This window comes from Malus sylvestris, chromosome 11, assembly GCF_916048215.2.
Source record: "Malus sylvestris chromosome 11, drMalSylv7.2, whole genome shotgun sequence".
Lineage (NCBI taxonomy): Eukaryota > Viridiplantae > Streptophyta > Magnoliopsida > Rosales > Rosaceae > Malus > Malus sylvestris.
In genome coordinates, this window is record NC_062270.1 from 19,085,813 (window position 1) to 19,097,721 (window position 11,909).

The 11,909-nt window shown below is 35.5% G+C and overlaps 2 pseudogenes; both read left to right on the forward strand.

The window, feature by feature from the left end:
• Positions 1 to 5,558: 5,558 nt before the first annotated feature.
• On the forward strand, positions 5,559 to 9,598 carry LOC126591046 (uncharacterized; annotated as a pseudogene).
• An 816-nt stretch (positions 9,599 to 10,414) lies between these two features.
• Positions 10,415 to 11,041, forward strand: LOC126588540 (glutathione S-transferase T3-like; annotated as a pseudogene).
• The last annotated feature ends 868 nt before the right edge of the window (positions 11,042 to 11,909 follow it).

Genomic DNA, 11,909 nt, shown 5'->3' on the forward strand with positions numbered 1-11,909 from the left:
TCTCACCAATTTTCCCCCAAAATAAACCCTTAATAATCTTCATGAATATTTAGTTATAAAGTCATTTATATAGTCACTTCTTTAAGTGACCTAAATAACCAAAACCCTAATTCATCACACTATGGCCGGCCATTTAGGGGATTTTGGGCTTTTGGGCTTTAATGAATCTTCATTCATTAAATTGTCATACAACTTAAGTTAATGGGCTTGACGTTCGAAGCCCATTGGGCCTTAAGGTCCAAAACTATCCCGAAGTCTTTAACGAACTTATTCGTTTGATTAATTAACATATTAATTAATCCTTGCCATAAATAAATGATTAAACCATTTAATCATTCTTACTCATTTCCGTTTAATCTTCAATCTCCACCTTTTATGGTGTGCGATCCATTAGGTTCCTTTTAGCGAGGTAGTGGGCGATTAAAACCATTTTACATTGATTGTGAATTGAAACTATTTTCAATTCTCCCTTTAGTGATTACACACGTTTAGGGCTTCCACAAACCATGAGTGACACCTAGCAGCATATCATGGTTACCCAAGCTAATCAGAAGAGGATAGAGAACCTATTCAGTTTGGGATTACAAATGCAATACGGTCCTTCTCTAATCTAATACTCTTGACCACATTGTTTGGTATGATAGTTTATTTATTCATGTCTACTATCCAATGTGATTCGTGTGCTTATATGATTTCCTTGAATGTGATTTGGAACGCATTCCCTAATCTCATTCATACTCTGGCCAGAGATTCCAAATCATATCATAGAGTATTCTCCCTCAACTGTTTGAAGGTTAGAGATCCCTTGTTGCGCATTCACTTGTCTCCATAGCTAAGTGGCTTAACCCCAACGATGCCGTGGACACCCCGAGGGGGTGACTTTGACATAATCAAAGATCAAGGACTTAACCACAAGACAACTGTGATGCCTCAGGTCAAAGGACTACTTTGCATTATCCCAACCATGAGTTCTCATGTGACATGGAATATAAGAACTCTTCGTTGATCACGTTCAGTGAACTCATTCTCTATTGAGCACCTACGTACTTGTCTTGATGTCACACACACCAATGACTCGAGACTAATCACTCTCCCTGAGAGAAGACATAGTACGTACTGATCTTAACGGACTGTCAATGCCCAATTGGCAATCCTATGATCAGGAACATTTAGGATGTGTCTACGAAAGAATGGTCTCATGAATCTAACTTCATTAGATTACATTCTCCCAATCACATATTCCTTGGACTTTATCGTTTAAGCATATAACATTTATATGAGATGGCTCAAACAATAATTTATGCCCTTTATATGTAAAACTAGATTAGTTTAACATGTGAAATGTCCGTAAAGTATCATCACATGATTGGCTTTAGGGCACATTTTCAACACCGTCATTTCCCTTTTCTCTCAATTTCATCATCTAATACTATCTCCATCTTCTTCTCTAGGTTGATTGAGCTATCTCGGTGTGTCTAGTAAGCGTTTTTTGTTGTTACGGTAAAAGTATTAATGTAAATTCATACTAACGCCATTAATTTCGTTGTCTATAAGGATATTATGTGTGATTAGCGATTGGTGGAGAACGATTGAGAAGGTATTTTCTTCGTTTTATTTTTTAAACATATAAAATTAATTAAATTATGTTGAACTTAGTTTGTTATGTTTATATTGTGTTATGAAATTATATTTATATTATGTTGTTTAATTTGTACATGACGTACAAATATAGGTTGTGATGTACGGAGTTAATTGAGATTAACTTCATACTTGTTTTTTATTTTTAGTAAAACTTAGTTTCCCGTTCCAGGATTAGTTGGATTTCGCGCATGGATGCAAAAGCATGACCTGCAGTCCAATTAATTCTTGAATTGTCCCATTATTTGGACAGTTTGGGAATGCACAATTATGACGCGTAGTTTATGGTTGAAGGATTAGGTTTCAGTTGTGGAGATTTCGGTGCATCTATGTATGTTCTTTGGGTCATACACCTGAAGAACTGTATTGAGATGCTACCAAAATTCATCCACTTCGAAATCTAATCTAATGTAGCCGTAAATTACGTGACATGACTATGCATTCCCGAATGGGATAAAGCCCTTACCGGAGGCATAAGGTGACATTATCATTTTGTATGAAGTTGTTGTGATTGTTGTATTGTTATTGTGGTTCCATGAATTATGGACAAGACTTGGATACAGAACCCGAATAGATGCACGAACGAATACTTGGATGGAATCAAGGATTTTATTGACTTTGCACATACACATAACCCAGGTACAACTAAAATCCGGTGTCATTGTAGGATGTGTAACAACACGTTAAGGGAGACAATTGAAAATGTTCGATTTCATTTAGTAAGGAATGGAATGATTAAGACATATAATACTTGGAACTATCATGGGGAAAAATTAGATAATGCTTCGTCTTCAAACGCCACAAGAATGGATAATGTTGAACCTATTGTGGATCCTAATGAACAAGTCATGGATATTATAAATGATGCTTTTCCATTTGCATCGACAAGCACCAATCAGAAAGGGAAAGATGACGTGCCTATACAAATGGACAGTGCAAAGTTCGAACAATATGAAAGACTATTAAAAAATGTCAACTAAGAGTTACACCCGGGGTGTGAGAGCTTTTCCGTTCTCACGGCCATTGTGGAACTAATGCATGGAAAGATAAAGTATCGTATGTCAAACCAATGTTTCGATTACTTTTGGGGGGTTTTCAAGAGAATGCCTACGAAGGACAATTGTTTGTCGAAAGAACATTGGGAAAAACAGACGTTAATTAGTTGCGCCATGACATTGTGCAAGTTCTATGCAAGTTTGAGATGATATTTCCTCCAGCTTTCTTCACAAGTATGATACACGTGATGGTTCACTTACCAGATAGGCATTACTTACTGGACCAGACAACTTTCAATGGATGTATCCAATGGAAAGGTATATATTCCTTGTCTTTTTTATTAATCAATATTTAATATATTACGATTAGTAATATGTGTATCGTATCATTTTCTTTTGGAAGGCTTCTCGAATACTTGAAGAAAAGTGTACGAAACAAAGCGAAGCTCGAATGATCCATTATACAAGCTTGGGTGGCATATGAGGCACTTACATTTTGTGGAATGTATTTAAATGATGTTGAGACAACTTTCAATCGTCCTCCTCACAATAATGACGGGGGTGTGAGAAAGGAGAAACTTTTAGTTTTTGCCCAAATCGCTCGACCATTCAGAGATCCGATTTGTGGCGAGTTGTTTTCCAAGAAGGACATCGAGGTAACACATTGGTTCATACTCAACAATTGTGATGAGACACTGTCATACCTAGACGAGCATGAAAATATGATGAAGCAGGCATATCCTTCACATTTGTATGCCAAGAAACACCGTGAATTGTTTCCACAGTGGTTTCTCAAATATGTAAGTTTGAAGTGTTTTGTATTGGACATATATATTGTACCAATTAAGTTGCTCGAACTAACAAATTTAAATGGTTGTCTAATATTAGGTGAATCAATTGAAAGCATCGAATTCCCTCGCGTACAGTGAAGATTTATATAACTTGGCGTTCGGACCAATTCGCGTTGAATTGTACTCAGGTTGCCAGTTCAACGGTGTCAAGTTCTGAACGGGTGCACGAGATGACAAGTTGTGTACACAAAATAGCAGTGTTCATGTCCCTGGGGGAGGCAAAAGTACAGACACTGAATTCTATGGTAAATTAACAAGTGTCATGCAATTGCTTTACAAAGACCGGTGCCAAGTGATCCTATTTAAGTGTCGATAGTTTGATATAAACCCAAATAGGCATGGAAGTGTCATGGTTTACTATCAGTGAACACTACCAAAACTTGGTACGATGACGACCCTTACATCTTTGCAACCATGGCAAAACAAATTGTGTATCTAGATGACCCTAAAGTAGGGAGGGGTTGGAAAGTTGTTCAGACGATGGATCATAGGAATGTGTATGCAATACCAGAACAAGACCGTACTGACGACGACATTGACAATGTTGCTGAAACACTCCGATATACTAATCTTATCCAAGAACCATTTCAAATAGAAGGAGTATCTTCAATCGAAATACCGATTCAGTCCATCACAATTGACCTCGGTAATATTCCATGATACGATGGTCCAGTGTGCACAAACGACTATGGTGACGTACCTATTGATGATGAGGAATAGAACACTGAAAATAATGATAGCAACGAAAGTGAAAGTTATTATAGTTCGGATGAAGATTAAGGCAATTTATTTGTAACTTTTTTTGTAAAACACATGAAATGGTTAATGCATTATATAGAGTGATGGAAAAAAATGGTATGAATGATTCCCATTTTATATGTGAATTACTTAGCAAATAAATTTGGTATGTTTGTATTTTATAATAAATTGTAAACAAAATATAAAAAAATTAAAAACCATTTTAAAACATAATTGCATGACGCTTAACAATTTTTGGTCGGGCAAGCTAGGCCTGACATTTCCTGACACAACCCGATAACCCAACACGACAAGCAAAATATTAATTTTATAATTTTATAACCCTTAAAAAATCCTATAATAATTTTATATATATATATATATATATTAATTTAACAATTTTATACCCCTAAAAACTATAATAATTATAATATATATATATATATATATATTAAATTAAATTTAAAAAAAAATTGGTGACCATTGGATCGGCTTAAATATACATATCATTCAACTTCTTAAGTGTTATACATACAAAATAAATAAATTTAAATCTACTTAATAAATATATATATACACACACCATTGAACTTGATGGGATACGCATTCTACGAAACTAATTTCAACGATCCAACCGTCAAACTTGTTTGCATATATGGTTCAAGATCGCATACGCCAAAAATCGCAAAAAACAAACATTCATAGATCAAGTAACGAGACAAAACTTTTTGACGGTTATAAACGAAAAACCACGATTTAACGGTTATTTTAACTCTGATTTTGATGATTTTTTACAACTACACTCCTTGACGCTATATGAATACAATGAATGAATTCGATCTTCAATTTAAACTATTTACACTAGTGTCTACTTAATGAAAGTATAAATAAACTCTAAGTGTTAGTGAATCTATCTTTTTTATGGGATACGCATTCTATGAAACTAAGTTCAACGATCCAACCATCAAACTTGTTTGTATATGGTTCAAGATCGCAGATGCCAAAAATCACAAAAAACAAACATTCAGAGATTACGTAACGGAACAAAACTTTTCGACTGTTATAAACGAAAAATCACGATATAACGGTTATTTTAAATTTACGCGGGAATATTGCACAACGAATACATATATTTCGTCGCCCAAAGTATATTTGCGCGACGAAATATATGTATTTATCGCGTAAGTGTCTGAAATTTCAATTAAGGCGCTTTTTATTCGCAGAAATTTTAAAAAACTTGCACGACGATTTTTTAGCCTTGCGAGACAAAGGCTCTATCGCGCAAGATTCTATATTTTAACCTCACTTCCCTCTTCCCTTTTTCCCTGTGCGATACCCTCTCTCTCCTTCCTCTATATCTCCATTTGTCTCACCGTCCCTTTCTCCGGCCGTCACGGCTTCATCTCCAAGAGGTAATTTCCTCTTCAGTTTTTATTTTCAATTTTCTTTTTCAAATTGGGGGTTAGAATTAGGTTTTTTTGTTTTTTTTTCTTTTTTAAATTGGGGGTTAGAATTGGGGCAGTCGGGTTAGATTTAGGGTTTGTAAATTGCTGGTTACATTTAGGTTCTTAAATTAGAGTTTTTAGGGTTCTTAATTGGGGTTAGATTTAGGTCTTAAATTAGGGGAATGATTTTGGGCAATGAGGTTAGATTAGGTTTTCTTAAATTGGGGGTTAGATTTAGGGTGCTTCACTGGGGGTTAGATTAGGGTTCTTAAATTAGGGGTTTTATAATTTCAAGTAAAGGGTTAGAATTAGGGCCTTGCTTCTCTTATGATTGAATTTTTCTTATTACCATGCAAAGTGATTCAATGTGTTGAGAAATAATGGAACTAAATCAACTTACTACTATCTTTAGCTTTGTTCCTTGGTTTTCCGAGTAGGGTTTTTGCTACTTTGTTGTTGGATTTTAGATTTTTTCTAATTAAATTGTTGCACATTTGTAAATGAAGCAAGATGAAGTTTGAGAAGCCAATGTTCTTTCCTACAGATACGATTAGTTTCAATAAAGTATCTATCTTGCAGTATTGCTAATTTGGGAGTTTTGCATTTTTTTTTTATTTCCTTCATGTTGAAGTTTATTTGGAATTGAAAATTTTCTACGGTTAAAAAATTAAGTGGCACTCAAAACGATCTGTCTAAGATGGGATCCTTGACCTTTGTTGATTTGTGGAATATTTTGAATCATCAAGTTATTTTTTCAAAGGTTCAACCATCTCCCTTCTTTTTCTCAATGTAATTAAAAGGTTGCTGGTTTAGGTTGTGTTTCAATCTCAGTTCCCATGTATGCTTTCTTGGCTGAATTTGGATATATTTGAGAAACAAAGGGAGACAGAGTTGGATGGCATTTCTTGTTTTTCTCTTTTGATGTATGCATTGTACGTGCTCTACAGAAACCTCTACATGGGTCTGTATGACTGTAAACTTGAATTTCCGACGTGTAATTTTGTATCCTAAAAAATTTTGGTAAGTGTTCACATTGCACTTGGGGCATATTTATAATATAAATACATGATCACCATTCTTACGTGCTAATTAAGCAAATACTAAGAACTAAATGGATGCCTTAATGACTTGTCCTAAGCTACTCTTCTCCCTTATTGTTCTTACTCTTTTGTTGTCCATTTCTCCTCCGTCTTGCTTTTCTGTTGAAGACGATCATGGCATTGATTTGCTGATATGTCTATTTATATCCAATAGTCATATGATTTCTATATGTAATGTCGATGTTTAAAGAGACTGAGAATCACTTTATATGGTCCTTTTTCTCATTACTACCTGTGAAACTATTAAGTAATTATGTTGCTTAGTACATACACACACAACTTGCATACATGAACACACACACACACACACACACACACACACACACACATACACACAGAGTACATGGAAAATTAGCATACATCAACACACACACACACACCCAAAATCAACATATATACATGGACACACACACACACAGTACATACACACATAGAGCACATACATACATACGGACGCGTACACTCATAGGCTATGATTTTGCCTCTAACTACTCATTTATGCTAGTTTCTTCTTATAAGTTATAATTGTTGGGTCTATATCCTATCTGAATTGATTAGTTTGTGTATAGTATATCAGTTTTAAGTTTTGTTTCTGCCAAACTTGAATTGGGTTTAGAATTTGGGTTTTTTAATTTGGGTTTTTAAATTTCATTTTAAATTTATGTTGAAATTATTAGCATGTGTACAGTAAGTTAAATCTTTCTGTATGAAACAAATTAATTTCCAATTTTGTAGATGTCTCACCTCATTAGAACCCGGAGGCTGGTGACTTCTACACCTAGTCCGACGACTACACCTACTACTGCCGCCACTGCTCCGGTAGAGATGGACCATAGGCCGGTCAATCTGGTTGACCCTGTTGGTCCTCTAGTACCACAGGCGCAGGCATCGTCGACTTCTTCAGTGGCATTACCTGTTAGCGCCCAATGTAATCACCGGTGCCCCCGCACCATGGACCAGATGTCGCCATCGGGATCCATAACCAATGCCTCGGGTACACGGCTAGGTATACAATCCTAATTCACTCCCTCATTCCCATGTTAACTGAGTTTTGTTAGTTTAGATTCAATTTGTTATGTCATGTAAGGATTAGAAAGTTGCCATCGTTCCGAACCTTTTATTAAACTGTTGTGATCATTGTGTTGGATACGTATATTGTTTATATTATTTTCAGGGTTTTGGGGAATGTTTTAATTATAGGGGAGGTTATGCTGAAATTTTAGTAGGATCTATTATTAGTTTTGGGTTAATGATATTTTTTTTCATCTCTTTGCAGCGAAGAAAAACACCCAAGGACCTTGTCAGCAATTGAAGACGGCGAATGTCACCCGAGTGACCAACGGCCGTGTCCCAATTGGATACGATAAGCGACATCGGGCAGCACCAACGGCTGAGTAGCATAGTGCATTGGCCCACGATGTTAGGCATGTCATGCGGAGCTTTTGCCCTATGCTATGGAAGTCTTGGAAGGCGATGCTAGAGGAGATAAAGAACAGGGTGCGCAATCAATTGTCCGTAAGTAGTGCCGCCTTTTTAATGCTTTTCATGTAAAATTTATATATTTATATTTATTATTGTCTTTTATTACTGATACTTTCAAAATATTTGTTATATTGTAGACAAACTACAATTTGGAGGACATGGACGGGGACATGTTCGCGTACCTCAATCGGCCCTTCTCCGAACGCTACAAGTAGTGGAAAAGTGACATGCACCAATGTTTCCAACAGTTTGATGATCCGCAGGCTGCTCTCGAGGACGGTTGTCCGAAGGAGTTGGAGGACCGACAAGATAGTTAGGTTTGGCTTTGCGGTCATTTTCAGGAGCCGACCTATATGGTGCGTTTTTAATTACAACTTCTTTCATTTTACTTTTTTTAATTTTTACTAATGTTTATTATTATTTGTTTAATTTTCTTTAAGTATTACAACTAATACGTTTATTTTTTGTATAAAACAGAAGAAGGCGAAGGCAAATAAGATCAATCGGGAGAAGAAGACTCTTCTCCACCATTCGGGTTCGAGTCCTTTCTCCTATAGGATGGAGGTGCAACAGAAGGTATATATTACAACTTTCATTTCCAATTTTAAAATGTTATTAATAATTTTTTTTTTCATACTAACATCTTCCTTATCTTTTTCTATTTTAGGAGGGTTCAAAATTTCTGGAGATCGATATCTTTGCTGACGTTTATTTTCGGCCTGAGAATGAGTTGACCGAGTCCCTTCATGTAAGTACTTTCTTATGCATTAAATATTTATACTAATTATTTCAAATTAATTTCTATTAATAACCCTTTTGTTTTCCCCAGGCAACTATGGTGGAGAAGAGTCAGTTGGTGCTTCAGGAGTCCGCCTTTCAGCTTCATTCGAACACACCAATCGAGTTTATGGATCCTCTTGAGGATGCAGGGTTTCACATCATCACAAAGACGTTGGACCAGATTTTCAGTCAGAGGCCAAGGACATATTGTTGGGGGATGCGAAATGCTAGGCGACGGGAGAGTGGAGCCTCGTCATCCTCGTAATCAAAGAACCGGGTTACAGCTTTGACGCAGGAAATCGCTGGCCTGAGGAGTGAGATGGCATCATACAAGTCTCAAATGTCAATGCTTGTACAAGCCCTCAGTTCCTCTGGAATACATCTCCCCGGTTTTTCTGCACCATCGCCCTCACAACCCTTCCACACCGAGCAAACACAGCAATAGGCCCGTCGACGTCTGACCCCATCCCCAACCAACAGCAAGATTACCATGCACCTCTGAACGACATGCCTATAGATTTTGCCGCTTTCTTTTCATAGTTTTGTTCCCGCTTTCTTTTAAAACTTTATATTTGTACGTACATTTTTATTTATATTATAAATAAATTTTTTTATTAATTAATTTACTTTGTTTTTTGTCATTAGTATGAAATCTTTTTTTTTTCCTTTTATTCTATTTATTTTTTTATTAAAAATTACACGTGTGCGACGACGACCGGTCGTCACGCAAAATTAAGTGTGTCTTATTTCTTCGTCGCGCATTACCACTCGCCTCTTACATCTTCCGTTGCGCGAAACTTTTCAAGATAAACTAGTCACAAAATGCCCTTATACCCGTTTATATTGTACAACAAAAACCTTTGTCCGTATAACTTTAGCGCGATGACTAATAAAGTGTCGCACAATTGTTTAGAGGTGTGATGAAATTGAAAATGTTCGTCGCACAATGTCTTTTTTCACGACCTTTGCGCGACAAAATATACCTCGTCGCGCAAACTGTTTATTTTAGCAGTGAATCTTAAATTTGTTCTCTATAAATACCACATTTTCATTGTGCTCCTTCACTTCAAATGCCCAGCTAATTGTTCTCATCAAAGTACATTATGGATTCTCAATTTTTTGAACTTCCAGATTTTTCTTCGCAACAATCTCAATTTTTAAGTCAAGTGTTTGAACAAATCGATGTGGAAGCATCTAGAAGCAAGAAAAAAGTTATTCGTGGTGCTGGGTTCAACAAGGATGTGGATCATATTCTTATTAGTGCATGGTTGAACGCTAGCTTGGATGCCATAATTGGAAATGACCAAAAACATCAAACTTATTGGCAACGAATTGAGGAGTACTACAACCAAAACAAGTGGTTCGAGAGTAATCGTATTGGCCGAATGTTGTCTCAACGATGGCAAAAAATCTAGAAGGAGGTCAATAGATTTTCTGCATGTCTATGAGCATAACCAAAGTGGCGCAACTCAGCAAGACATGGTAAATCAAATATAGTGTTGATGTATTTAATTTTAATTATACATATTTATTTTCATGTGCATTTTTATTTTCAGATTGCAAATGCGAAGGCTACGTATGAAGCACTACACCAAAAAAAAATTCAATCTTGATCATGCATGGGTTTTATTGAGGCACCAAACAAAGTGGTTACAAGTGGTAGAATCTTTGAAAAAGAATTCTACTTGAAAAACACTAGTAGAGATTGAAGAAGACAACATTGATATTGAGAAAAGGCCACTAGGAAACAAGGCTGCCAAGAGAAAAATGAAAGAAGCCGCGAAGAACCACTCCACAGCTATTTCGGTGCAAAATCAAAAGTTACATGAGGAGAAAAAAGAAAGAGGCGAGAGGAAAATGGAACTTATTAAGAAGAAAGTTGAGCACGATGAACAAAAAATTCGACTTAAGCAACTTGATTTTGAGACAAAAATTATGTCTATGGACACAAGTGAGATGGGTGATGAGGAACGACTATATTATTCCCAACTTAAAATGAAAATTCTTAGAGGTGATGATTATTCAGTTGGATTTTTATTTCTTTTATTTTCAATTAAGGGGTTGTATTTGGTTGGATTATTTGTATTAGTATTATTTAATATGACTTTTATTATAAATTATTTATATGTAAAATTTAAAGAACAAGAAAGAAATTAAGAAAATAAAATAATGTAATAAAATAATAGTTTAATTTGACATATTGGGTGGAGAGCAAAACATGAAAATATGTCAAAATGCCACATAAGCTATCAAATTTAAATTTTAGGTGCAAAATTTGACATCTCCTTTGGAGATGATCTGAGTTCACTCCATAATATTTTTCGGTGATCTGACAGTTAATTTTTTTATCATTATTCATAGCTCACTAATAAAAAATAAAAATAAAAATTGCCAGACCAAAAACATTCGTCTCCTAAAGTAGGAGTTTGTCGCCTAAGATTTTGGATGAATGATATCCGTTGGGCAAAAGTCGTCGGGCAAAATTCATCGCTGAACATTTTATCCAACAAATATTAGTATCTGTCAGGCAACTACACCTTCCTCGACTAATTTGCCGCTAAACATTCATCAACCAAGCCCACATTGACCAAAGAGACCCGACGAAAAATGGTTGGCCGACGGAATATTTTCCTTGGCCAAAATTTAATTTCTTTTCTAAAGGTAAAACCTTAATGTTTCCCGACGAACAATTTGTTTGGCAAGCTTTATTAAAAAATAAATAAAACCTTGATCCAACGATTCATGTTGTCGGGCAATGTTTATTTAATATTTAAAAAATACTAAATATGTTTAAATTTAATTAATTAAATTTAAACATATTTATTTCATTAATAAGCCCACAATGTTTACAATTATATTGAAATTGAAAGAAAATAAAAA